The sequence below is a fragment of the Drosophila grimshawi genome, unplaced genomic scaffold (genome assembly GCF_018153295.1).
Source record: "Drosophila grimshawi isolate 15287-2541.00 unplaced genomic scaffold, ASM1815329v1 contig_1367, whole genome shotgun sequence".
Taxonomy (NCBI): domain Eukaryota; kingdom Metazoa; phylum Arthropoda; class Insecta; order Diptera; family Drosophilidae; genus Drosophila; species Drosophila grimshawi.
The window spans coordinates 1,801,424-1,811,292 of NW_025062889.1; the positions used below are offsets into that span (position 1 = coordinate 1,801,424).

Consider the following 9,869-nt stretch of genomic DNA (forward strand, 5'->3'; position numbering starts at 1 on the left):
CTGTGTGATTCCGTGGATCTCAGGGAATATAAGAGACAGTTATCGATTGTCATTTGATCGATAACTGCCTTCGTTTCTCGAATATCGATACATTTCGATTTCCGATAGCAATACAAGCCACAACTTTATACACATAAACTATACATATGCATATTAATGCTCAACTAGACACATTTCATCAAAATCGGATCAGAAACACCCAACTTATAATCGATAATATATTCTCATATTGATCTCATTTCTATCGGCAAAACTATAACTGCGATATATTTAACAGCTGTGTTCAGGGTATATCGGAGGTCGAGCTCAATCTTGACTACCCAGCCAAGCATTCTTACTGGTTTTTGTTGCTGTTATTGTGGTTGCTGTTGTAAGCTTGTGCTTGGCTGGCTGGTCAGCCACAACTAATGCGCAGATAATGATGCTGTGGCTTTGATCGATTTGATAACAATTTAATTTCGAGTGCACGCACAACTCTCTCTCTCTCTCTTTGTCTCTGTTGCTCTCCTCTTGTGCTTTTTTTTCCCAGGCAAGATTTAGTAAAGAGATAATGCAATGTGGTGTGCAAGGCACGTAGTCAGATTAGTTTATAAGAGCGTGCAACAAGAGGGGTATAAGGTAAATTGTGCACATATTTGGGCTTGTCTAATGGCCCATGGTGTTGTACAGAAAAGGCAACTAAAGCCATAGCAGAGGACACTTAAAGTGCCATAAATTATCTATAGTTGGTGTCTGAGATTCTACGAGTGGTGAGCTGAGTTGAGCTGAGCAGATGTTCATTTCAAATGCCAGAGAAATTTGTGAGAACCGAGTGAGAGGCAGTATAAGAGAGCAGGTATAAGTATAAAAGCAAGAATATAAGTTCCAATTCAAATATAACAGTTAGGACGAGACTTTGAAAAGCTCTAAAAGATACTTCAACATTGTTGAATAAGAGAAAAGTGTTGGACAAGTAAATCATAAAAAAAAATATTTTCGATCGATCAACTGGTTTTAAAATGAAATATCCGTAATTTAAATTAATCTGCTCCAATTTCACGCCAAATATATTTCTCGTAAGATTCACTGATATTATTTATGACTGCGACTCTCTGAAAAAATAATGAAAAATGTGTAATTAATCAGATGCGAGTGTAAATTATGTTTTTCTTTTATAAACTTGACAACATTTGCTCTAAAGCACGCACAGAACTCCAGCTGATGTCCGTGATTAATTAATTAATGCATCAAAATGACAAAAGATTCGGCAAAACGGGTGAAAAGCAAAGCCAATTAAAATTGCGTCACAGCAGGTGACAAATAATAATTCATTTTGGCAACTCTGAAATTAACCTCAATTTTGCAATCATTGCACAGCGTGGGAAGTCAAAGAGCATAAATTGATATGTTCACACACATGCATACACACACACACACACACAACGTATACACATTTCTATGTAAACTTCCACCATGCTGAATAAAATATTTTGAGCTCGCAAATTTCGACTGATTGCAGTGCGCAGAATGCGAGTGAAAGAAGAAAAAAAGAGAAAGAGGAAGAGTAATAATTGACAAGTGTTGCTAAGTGATAAATTATCCGCGATATACAGGTAAATTTGCGTTGTGTTAATTGGAGATTGTTTTCGTTTTATTTGCCTTGCACTCTTAAGATATTTAAAATGGTCTCATTACCCTTATTTTTAGCCACACTTTGTATTGTTACGCTTGGCAATTGTCCAACACTTAAAACACCTATTCGCAAATGAAAAGCCATATTTTAATTAACAACACTAAAATAAAAGGAGACTGTGTGACCGAATTGCACAGAGAATGAAACTTACTCACAATGGCATGTGCTCAGGTGACAGCAATATTAAAAGTATCAAGTGAAAAGAGCAACGCAATGATTGCTATTGACTTTATATAAATGAGTGATAATTACCAGCGATAATTACTATTGGAAAACCTCAATAGACTTATCGGGAGTCGATTGCCAATTGGAATTTTAACCGACAGATAATGTATTGCATAATTCGAGCTTAACGAATGCATTTTGATATTTATTTATTTCTGTTTCGCTTTTTTCTACGGACATTTTCGAGCTGCACTTTAAGCTCCATGAACGTAATCAAAGTTCACTTTTGCATTTTGCTTTTTTTAATGTCGCCGTTTTATTGTTTGGCTTGCACAATTGCTTGCACATAACAAAAACCAAATCTCGCATAATAAACACACAATACAAAAAAATGCTGAGTAAACCTTATTAAAAAGGGATAACGGCACACGAGCGAACGCTAATGACAATGCATATGTGTGTGTGTGTGCGTGTATGCGAGTGTTGGTTGTGCAAACACACACACGTCACTCAGGCCACGACATCCTTCCGGGAACGTCAGAGTACCAGGCCAGCGGCTTAACGCCGTTAATGACCAAAGAACAGGGGGCCTCGCCCTCAACTTTTACCATGAGAGTACGAAACGGTGAGGATGGATGGGTGGGGGTCTCTGCTCGAGTCGACGGCTCGTTTATTACGTGTATTCTCTCAATTCAAATTGATGCTGCAATGTCATACGTCGTACGTCATACGTCAGCTGAAGGTGCGTTCAAATCAGGACGGCTAAAAGGTTAAACAATCAGTAATACACTGCGCAACATGAAATGCAAACAGATTAATTCAATTTTTGTAAACAACTGTTGAAAAGTTTCATTTTATTTTAGTTTCCATGTTGTTTAGTGTAACACTGTAAATTACAAGCAGAAAAAGTGCAGCATAATGTTTATTTGTCCAATGGCAATGGAAGTTTATGTGTCTTTTTCCTGGCCAAGGCATTAAAACAAACTTTAGCCCAAGATTTTATTTGCGGAAAAGGGTTTGCTGCGCCCCCAAAACACACCCCTTTTACCCTCAACACACCCTGCTGTGAAACAAATCAGCATGGCGAATGCAACTTAATTAAATTTCGAAATACTTTAGACTTTGCTGGGTCGCACAAAAACTCAAGAATTATGATGCAAAATGTTATTTTTTCGCTGTTAATTACGAAATTTGTTCAACTCGCTAAAAGTTCAAATTGCAATTTGTATTCATTTGTGAAGCCGCCATTAAAATTTGTTGAGCGCCGATGCCAACGGCGCTGAATTATAAATTAATGCGGCCGGGTAGCCTGCTGCTGCTGCGGCTGTCGCTGCGGCTGTGGCTGTCACATAGCGAACACCTCCGGAAAATCAGCGGTCGTAAAACCCTGTACCCCTGTCCCCCCTCGACCGACGCACCACGCAAATCAAAACATTCACCCACATTGTAATTTAAATGCATTTCCTTCGGCGCATTAATTTCCTAAGCTTTTTCCGCATACCAAAAAGTCCCGCAACAAATACTGTAATCCCATGAGCTTTAAAGTCACGTGTGTGTGTGTGTGTGAGGGGAATGGTTGATAGGAGGGGGAGGGGGGACTGGGGAATTGGAGGCGTGCGTTTTGTCTGGCGAAGCAGACGCCGCTTTTGTTATTGTTGTTGTTGCTGTATTTGCATGTAATAAATGTATTTGTTTATCCCCCAGTCATCTAATTTTTTACTGCATGTGAAAAATATATTTCATAGGGCAGAAAACAAAGCACTCGAATAGGGGGGTGGGTGGGTGTGGGGTTGGCTGCTGCTGCTGCTCTATTTGTTTATCCAGTAAGCTTTTGTGTGAAACTTTGTGTATTACATATAAATTGTCCTGCGGCTGGGCATGCAGCCAAAAATTCAATGCGCTACCCGAAACCTATTTTTATTGCAGACTGCGTATTTTTCCAAAAAAAGTAAATAAATAAATTAAAAATATTACGTTTTATCTATATGTGTTTTGTGTGCGTGTGCGTGTGTGTGTGTGTAGTGGTAGTATTGCAAAATGCAAATAGCTGAAGGTCGCTTTCACCAACGACTTTCACTCGCACAGCTGAAGAAGAGCAGCATTTTTAATTTTTACATATCAAAAACGAAATAAAAGTGCTTTCTATAGAACTTTACAATTTTGTAGTTTCTATTAACTGCAAGTCTAAATGAAATCCGTTGTATGGTGCAAATCTTGATATGAAAACAGACAACTAATTGTTTTTTTTTCCATCTCGTTCGTGTTCTATTTTTGGATTTTCGCTTGCAAATTGTTGAGAATCGAAAGCGAAATATGGTTTCTATACAGTTAACTTTTCTGTTTACATTTTTTTTTTTACTTTTTCTGAGATGTATATTCTAAAATATTTTTTAATATCATTTTAAAAAGAGTAGTTTATTTTTAAATAGTAAAAATATGGAAATTAAAGCAAAAAATTCTATTTCGCCCAACGTGGGGCTCGAACCCACGACCCTGAGATTAAGAGTCTCATGCTCTACCGACTGAGCTAGCCGGGCAGTTGGGACTTTGATCGCCAAAGCTTTATATGCGTGGCACACGCATCCGTTGTGGATTTAAATATATGCTCTCAGACAGATCTCGATAGAACTGATCTACATTTTTAATTTAGAAGTGTATTTTCTATATTGAGAGATTTGACAAATAACAAATAATAAGTGTGGTAAAGAGGTACGCAAATACATTCTAAATATGACTCTTTGTGTTCTTTTGAGACCATCCAACATATAATACTAGGGAATACTGCGAACGCAGATCGCAAGAAATGAGAGATCACAAAATTCTTTCATGACATTCAGTAAATCATTCACGGCTGCTATTGTGAGTGTACTTTTGTGTGTAGCTTTGAACAGAAAGTCGACGTGTTCATTCATAAACTATACATATTCTTAACAAATGGGTGTCTCTGGGCTCGGCTTGGAGCTCAATTGAATATCGCATCGCATACATTAGCTCCACACAAAAAGGGAAGTGCGAGTGCGAGTTAAATCGCCCAGCGGCAGAAATTCCATTGCTGAGCACAATTCTGTTCCGTTTCTCAGGGCGCAGAGTTTAACAGAACGAGAACTACAAGAAAAAAAACAAAAAATGGTTATTCATAATCATTTGTAACGCTTAATTGTTGTCTTTGCGGTTTCTACCTCATGGGCTCTGTGGATGTTGCTTTTGTTAGTTGCTGCCCAACGACCGCAAATTGTTTTTAAATTCATTTCTCGCTCTCCGAGTCATTTTTCGGATTCTTTGTCTGTGGCGCGGCAAATTACAAAAGCCAAATGGGTAGCCTGAGAATTTTTGATTATTGTCATTATATATTGAACCAAAACCATTTGGAAAAATCTACGAGTATGTGTATTTTTTTATCTTCTTTTTTCCGCTTTTTGTTTTTGGTTTTTGTGGAGTCATGTGTGAGGCGTTTCATACTCGAGTTATTTCCCACCATGGCCGTGAAATTTACGCCCAGACTCGCATCGCGCTGTCTTTTTATGTCTATTTATACCCTGTAGTGGATCGATTGGGGTATACAAGCAAAAGTTTATATTTGCAGCTTGATTCACGTACAGAAGAGTGGCAACAAGCTTAAAGCAAGAATGTGTCCTTTGATTGAGATCGGCATTATAGTGCGATAAGGAAAAATTTGCATACCACATCCGAAGCTGAAATCGATTCGTTTTGACCCCTACAAATCTTATTGCAGTGTTTTGTTAAACCAGTATTTTTCTGTAGTCCTCATTTCTTTAGCTACAGGGTATTTTCAAGTCCGTGACCTCGAAGACATCTCGTCTTTCTGTTTATTATTGTTGAAAATTTAAATCCGCACGCGTTCAGAGATTTGCCTTTACCCCAGCCCTGTGTCTATCTGTGCCTCTGCCTCATCCTGTTGTTGTTTTCCTTGTTGTTGTTGTTGTTGTTTTATTATCCTTTTGCTGGCACTTTTTTATGAGTTAAGCCAGACGCGGCTTATCTATGTGACAATGCGGTAGGCACCCAGGGGCGGGTTGCGCGAAGGCGTGGCATCGCATGCGTTCGTGTGTGTGTGTGTGTGTGTGTATGTGTGGCAATTGCTTTTATTGCCAGCCTACCAGGCGGCAGGCATCGTAGCAGATCCCCTCTCCCTGCCTCTTGGTCCCTTTTCAGTCAGTTCATTCATAAATAAATTAAATAAAAATATTTTTTCAAGCCGCAAGCGGCATGCAACAACAATAACAAATAAAATGAAAAAAATACAGACTGGAGAGGAGCGAAAACGTTGAACGGCAAGAAATCTGCATAATGAAGCGTAATACGCAAATGGATGTGAAGTTTCTGATTGGGGGACACAGCAGTCGAGGCGGCTGCTACATCTTCTGGGTGTGGTATATGACAATACACGCTCACGATTGAATGATTTAAGGCAAACAGCATAATTATACACCAGCAGCCACAAAGAATGAGCAGGTGTAGCTGATTTCTGCCGTAGACCTTAAAGAACTGTGTGGGATTTTAGCAAACAACTTGCTAAGATTATCGCACATACCAGCTTCGGATCTATTGGCCTTAAAATAGAAAGAAAACAATTAAGAATGGCTATCTAGCTAGATGAATATATATAAAATAGTCTGATATCGATGATTATTCATTCAAATGTGAGCAGCATAAGACAATCCATAACTGCTGAGTTTAGTTGGGTTATTTTGTTAAGCAAACAAGTGTTTCACACAAGAACTCATTTTTCGATCGATTGCTCCTATGACAGCTATACGATATCGTAATCCGATCAGACCAATTCCCATATATATACTGCCTGAAACTAAGCGCCGAATATCATCCAAGTTTCATCAAGATATCTTCAAAATTAAGAACTATTTCGCATCGAAATAGACGGAGATGGCTGCAAGACTCTTCTACTGATGCTGATCAATAGTATATAGTATGTATACTTGATGGGATTGGAGATGCCTTGTTCTGCCTGTAATTTACTTTAATACAGCCTCATTTTATCCCTTTTATACATTTTAAATGCATTCTTCGTATAAAAAAACAGCACAAACCAAAAGGAATTTTCGATTTGTTATTTGTCCTATATTCAATTAAAGATTCAATAATATCCACATAAATACCCCAATCAGCTTTTCTTCTTTTTTTATATGAATTCCCTTCTCAGTTTCTGGCAACCCGAAAAGCTCTGCAAAGATTTGTGATGCAAAGTTCATATTGGTGACCCAGAAATAAAACCAAGTCTGAGCCTCAGCATTACTGCCCAGTAAAATTCGATACGCGTAGCTCCCCCGTCAACCCCTTGCCCTTCTTGGCATTGGTTTGTGTGCGCCTCATTGGCAGCATTTGTTTGGGCGTGTTAAAAGTTAAAATAAATCAAACAGCCATAAATTTTGGCCGCTTTTGGCAATATGTGGGGAATTCGATACGTTCATCAAATGTAAAAGGGTTCAAGCGATGCGTTTGCTATCTATCAATAAATGTCTCTATATAAACCCAACCCCTCCTCCCCCCTTCCCTTCCCTTTCTGCCACAACATCACAACACTCCCACACCACGCATATATTTTATCAATCGAAGGACAGCAGCAGCAGCAGCAGCAGCAGCAGCAAAAACAGACGACGATGCCAGACGACGCATCCTTTTGGCCTGCTCAAATTTAGCACACTTGTCAAACAAACAAAAAAAAGGCATGTAAGAATGTATAAAAGCAGCTAGCTCGACTAGGAGATACCCTGCAGCCAAGTCGTTAGTCAACATGATATTAATATCTGAAGTGGGGCAAGTTATCGATTGTAAACCAGAGCTTATATTACATATTTGAGGTTGGTTTGATCATACGGAAAGGCCAAAATGGCTATATCGAATCGGTTGTTGTTGCTGATCACCAATATATATATATACTTAATTGAGTCGTAGATGCTTCCAGCTGCACTCCTTCTTCCCATTTTCAATGTTTTTTGCCCAAAAGAACAGCATGAAATTGACCTAAGCTTGAATTGATGAATGTAGAATACCCTTACAATATTTTTAAATGACTACGTATTGTTAACTTAAGATTTTTGACACTTTTGAACTTGATACACCACTGATGCAAATAATAGTATATTTGTAATTTTGGCTTGATTTTAATCTCACATAACATATCGATAATACCTCCCCTGGTTAGGGCACACGAAGTGTGTGGAAAGTTCCCCTCAGCTACCCAGTGGGGGCAGCTTATGAAAAATATGGCGCAAAGGGGTTAAATGACGTATGCATTGCAGCGATTTCTCTCCTTCAATTTTTTTGTATGCTTCTGCAAGGACTCTCTGTTGATTTGCCTGCCGATGTCTTAGTTACCAAAGCGGAAGTGCCAAATTTATCATGGAGACCACTCGGCCAACGGACTCTGTTTGTGCTTTATGAGTTGGGCAAAGGTTCGGGCCAATATTTCTGCACACAGAAATTTTGATCAATAACGGTTGAGGTAGAAGGGCACTCGACTAAACAAATGTTGGGTCATTTGCAGTTTTTTCTTTTTAGTGCCGCCTAAGTTCAGATTTTTATTTTTTTTTTAACCAAAGTGGCGTCGTTAAAGTGAGCAAATCAACTGAGTAAGTATGCAAACGTTTGCTGAAAATGCTTTTCAATGGATTTTTAAGTCGAATGGATGGGCAAACAACTGCTGGAAAGCGATGAAAAATAATCAAAAATGTAGGAGGTTAATAAATATCCTAATTTACCGATTTTTATTAACATTTTTGCGTAATTAATAGATAAAGCTGATTACAAATCATCAAAAATATTTTAAAAAATATATATATTAAATTAAAAGAACAACTTAACCACTTGCTTCACTTTTTGCACAGTGTAACTCAACTATAAATAAAACTCGGTACACCTATTAACCAACAGTTAGATTGTAAATGTCTCTAGTCTGTCTGACGAATGACCAAAATCGACGGAAATATTTCATTTAAATTATACATAAGTAAAAGTTAAGTAAATACCAAATGTGAGGAAATGGGAAAGTGAGAGAGGGAGGGAGAGAGATAGAGAGAGGGAATAGGAGTGGGCAGTTGGGCACTTCAATAAAATATACGATTGTACGATTGTCTGATTATCAGAGCAACCGCAAAACAATTTAATACTAAAACCCAAACCACATGCCACGGCACGCGCATACCGTGCCTCTTCCCGTTCCCGTTCCCATTCCCGTTCCCATTTCCATTCCTATTCCTATTCATCCCCCCTTGTTGCCAAAAACCCAAACTCCAACCACATGCATGATAAATGCACAAAATCTGCAACAAAGTGTTGGAAACACGCACTTTCTATGCATGGAGTAGGGGTAGGCTATGCATATGGGTACTCCTTTTCCTCTCTCCCTCTCTCTCTCAATCTCTGGGGTCTAGAATTACAATCTCTGAAGCCGCGTGCGAGATGCGTCCTTTTGACAAATGGCTAGCATTGAGTTACAAACAAATTCTGAAGAGCTCAAGATTTGCCGATTAGTATTGTGTCCAGGGTTGCCAAAAACAAATTTTTCGTATGATTTTGGTACAACCCAGGCAGGTAGAGAGAGATAGAGATAGAACAAAGCCAAACCTCAATAATGATAACAATAATAATGAAAATACAAATAAAAATGCATAAATTTCTACCCATTTAATGTACAATGTGGCAAAAGGATAATTTCGAAAAGCCATTAATATGCCATGGACATTAACATGCTGTTGTGACAGCCAGTCAAATGAGAGAGCCTGCTGCCTGGAAGAAGGTGGAGGAATTACAATAGCCCGGAAAGGTGGACGAACAGGAAGTGCAAGCTGCAGTCCCCGTTTTTACCATTTGTCCTATCAATGGACACGCAGCGCCTGACAAACTGGCGTCTGTCGGTTGTGAACGTCATTTACATTGGAATGCCATAGATCGATGTATTCCCAGAAACGACGTTGACGTTGTCACTACCGCATAAATCAACAGCAAACACCGTTAGAGGGGAAGGTGTGAAGGGGGGATGCAGGGTTAGGGGTTA

The 9,869-nt window shown here is 38.8% G+C and overlaps 1 non-coding gene across 1 annotated transcript; it reads right to left on the reverse strand.

The window, feature by feature from the left end:
* Positions 1 to 4,301: 4,301 nt before the first annotated feature.
* On the reverse strand, positions 4,302 to 4,374 carry Trnak-cuu. Its single transcript has one exon. It is a non-coding gene; the product is annotated as a tRNA-Lys (tRNA).
* Between the last annotated feature and the right edge of the window lie 5,495 nt (positions 4,375 to 9,869).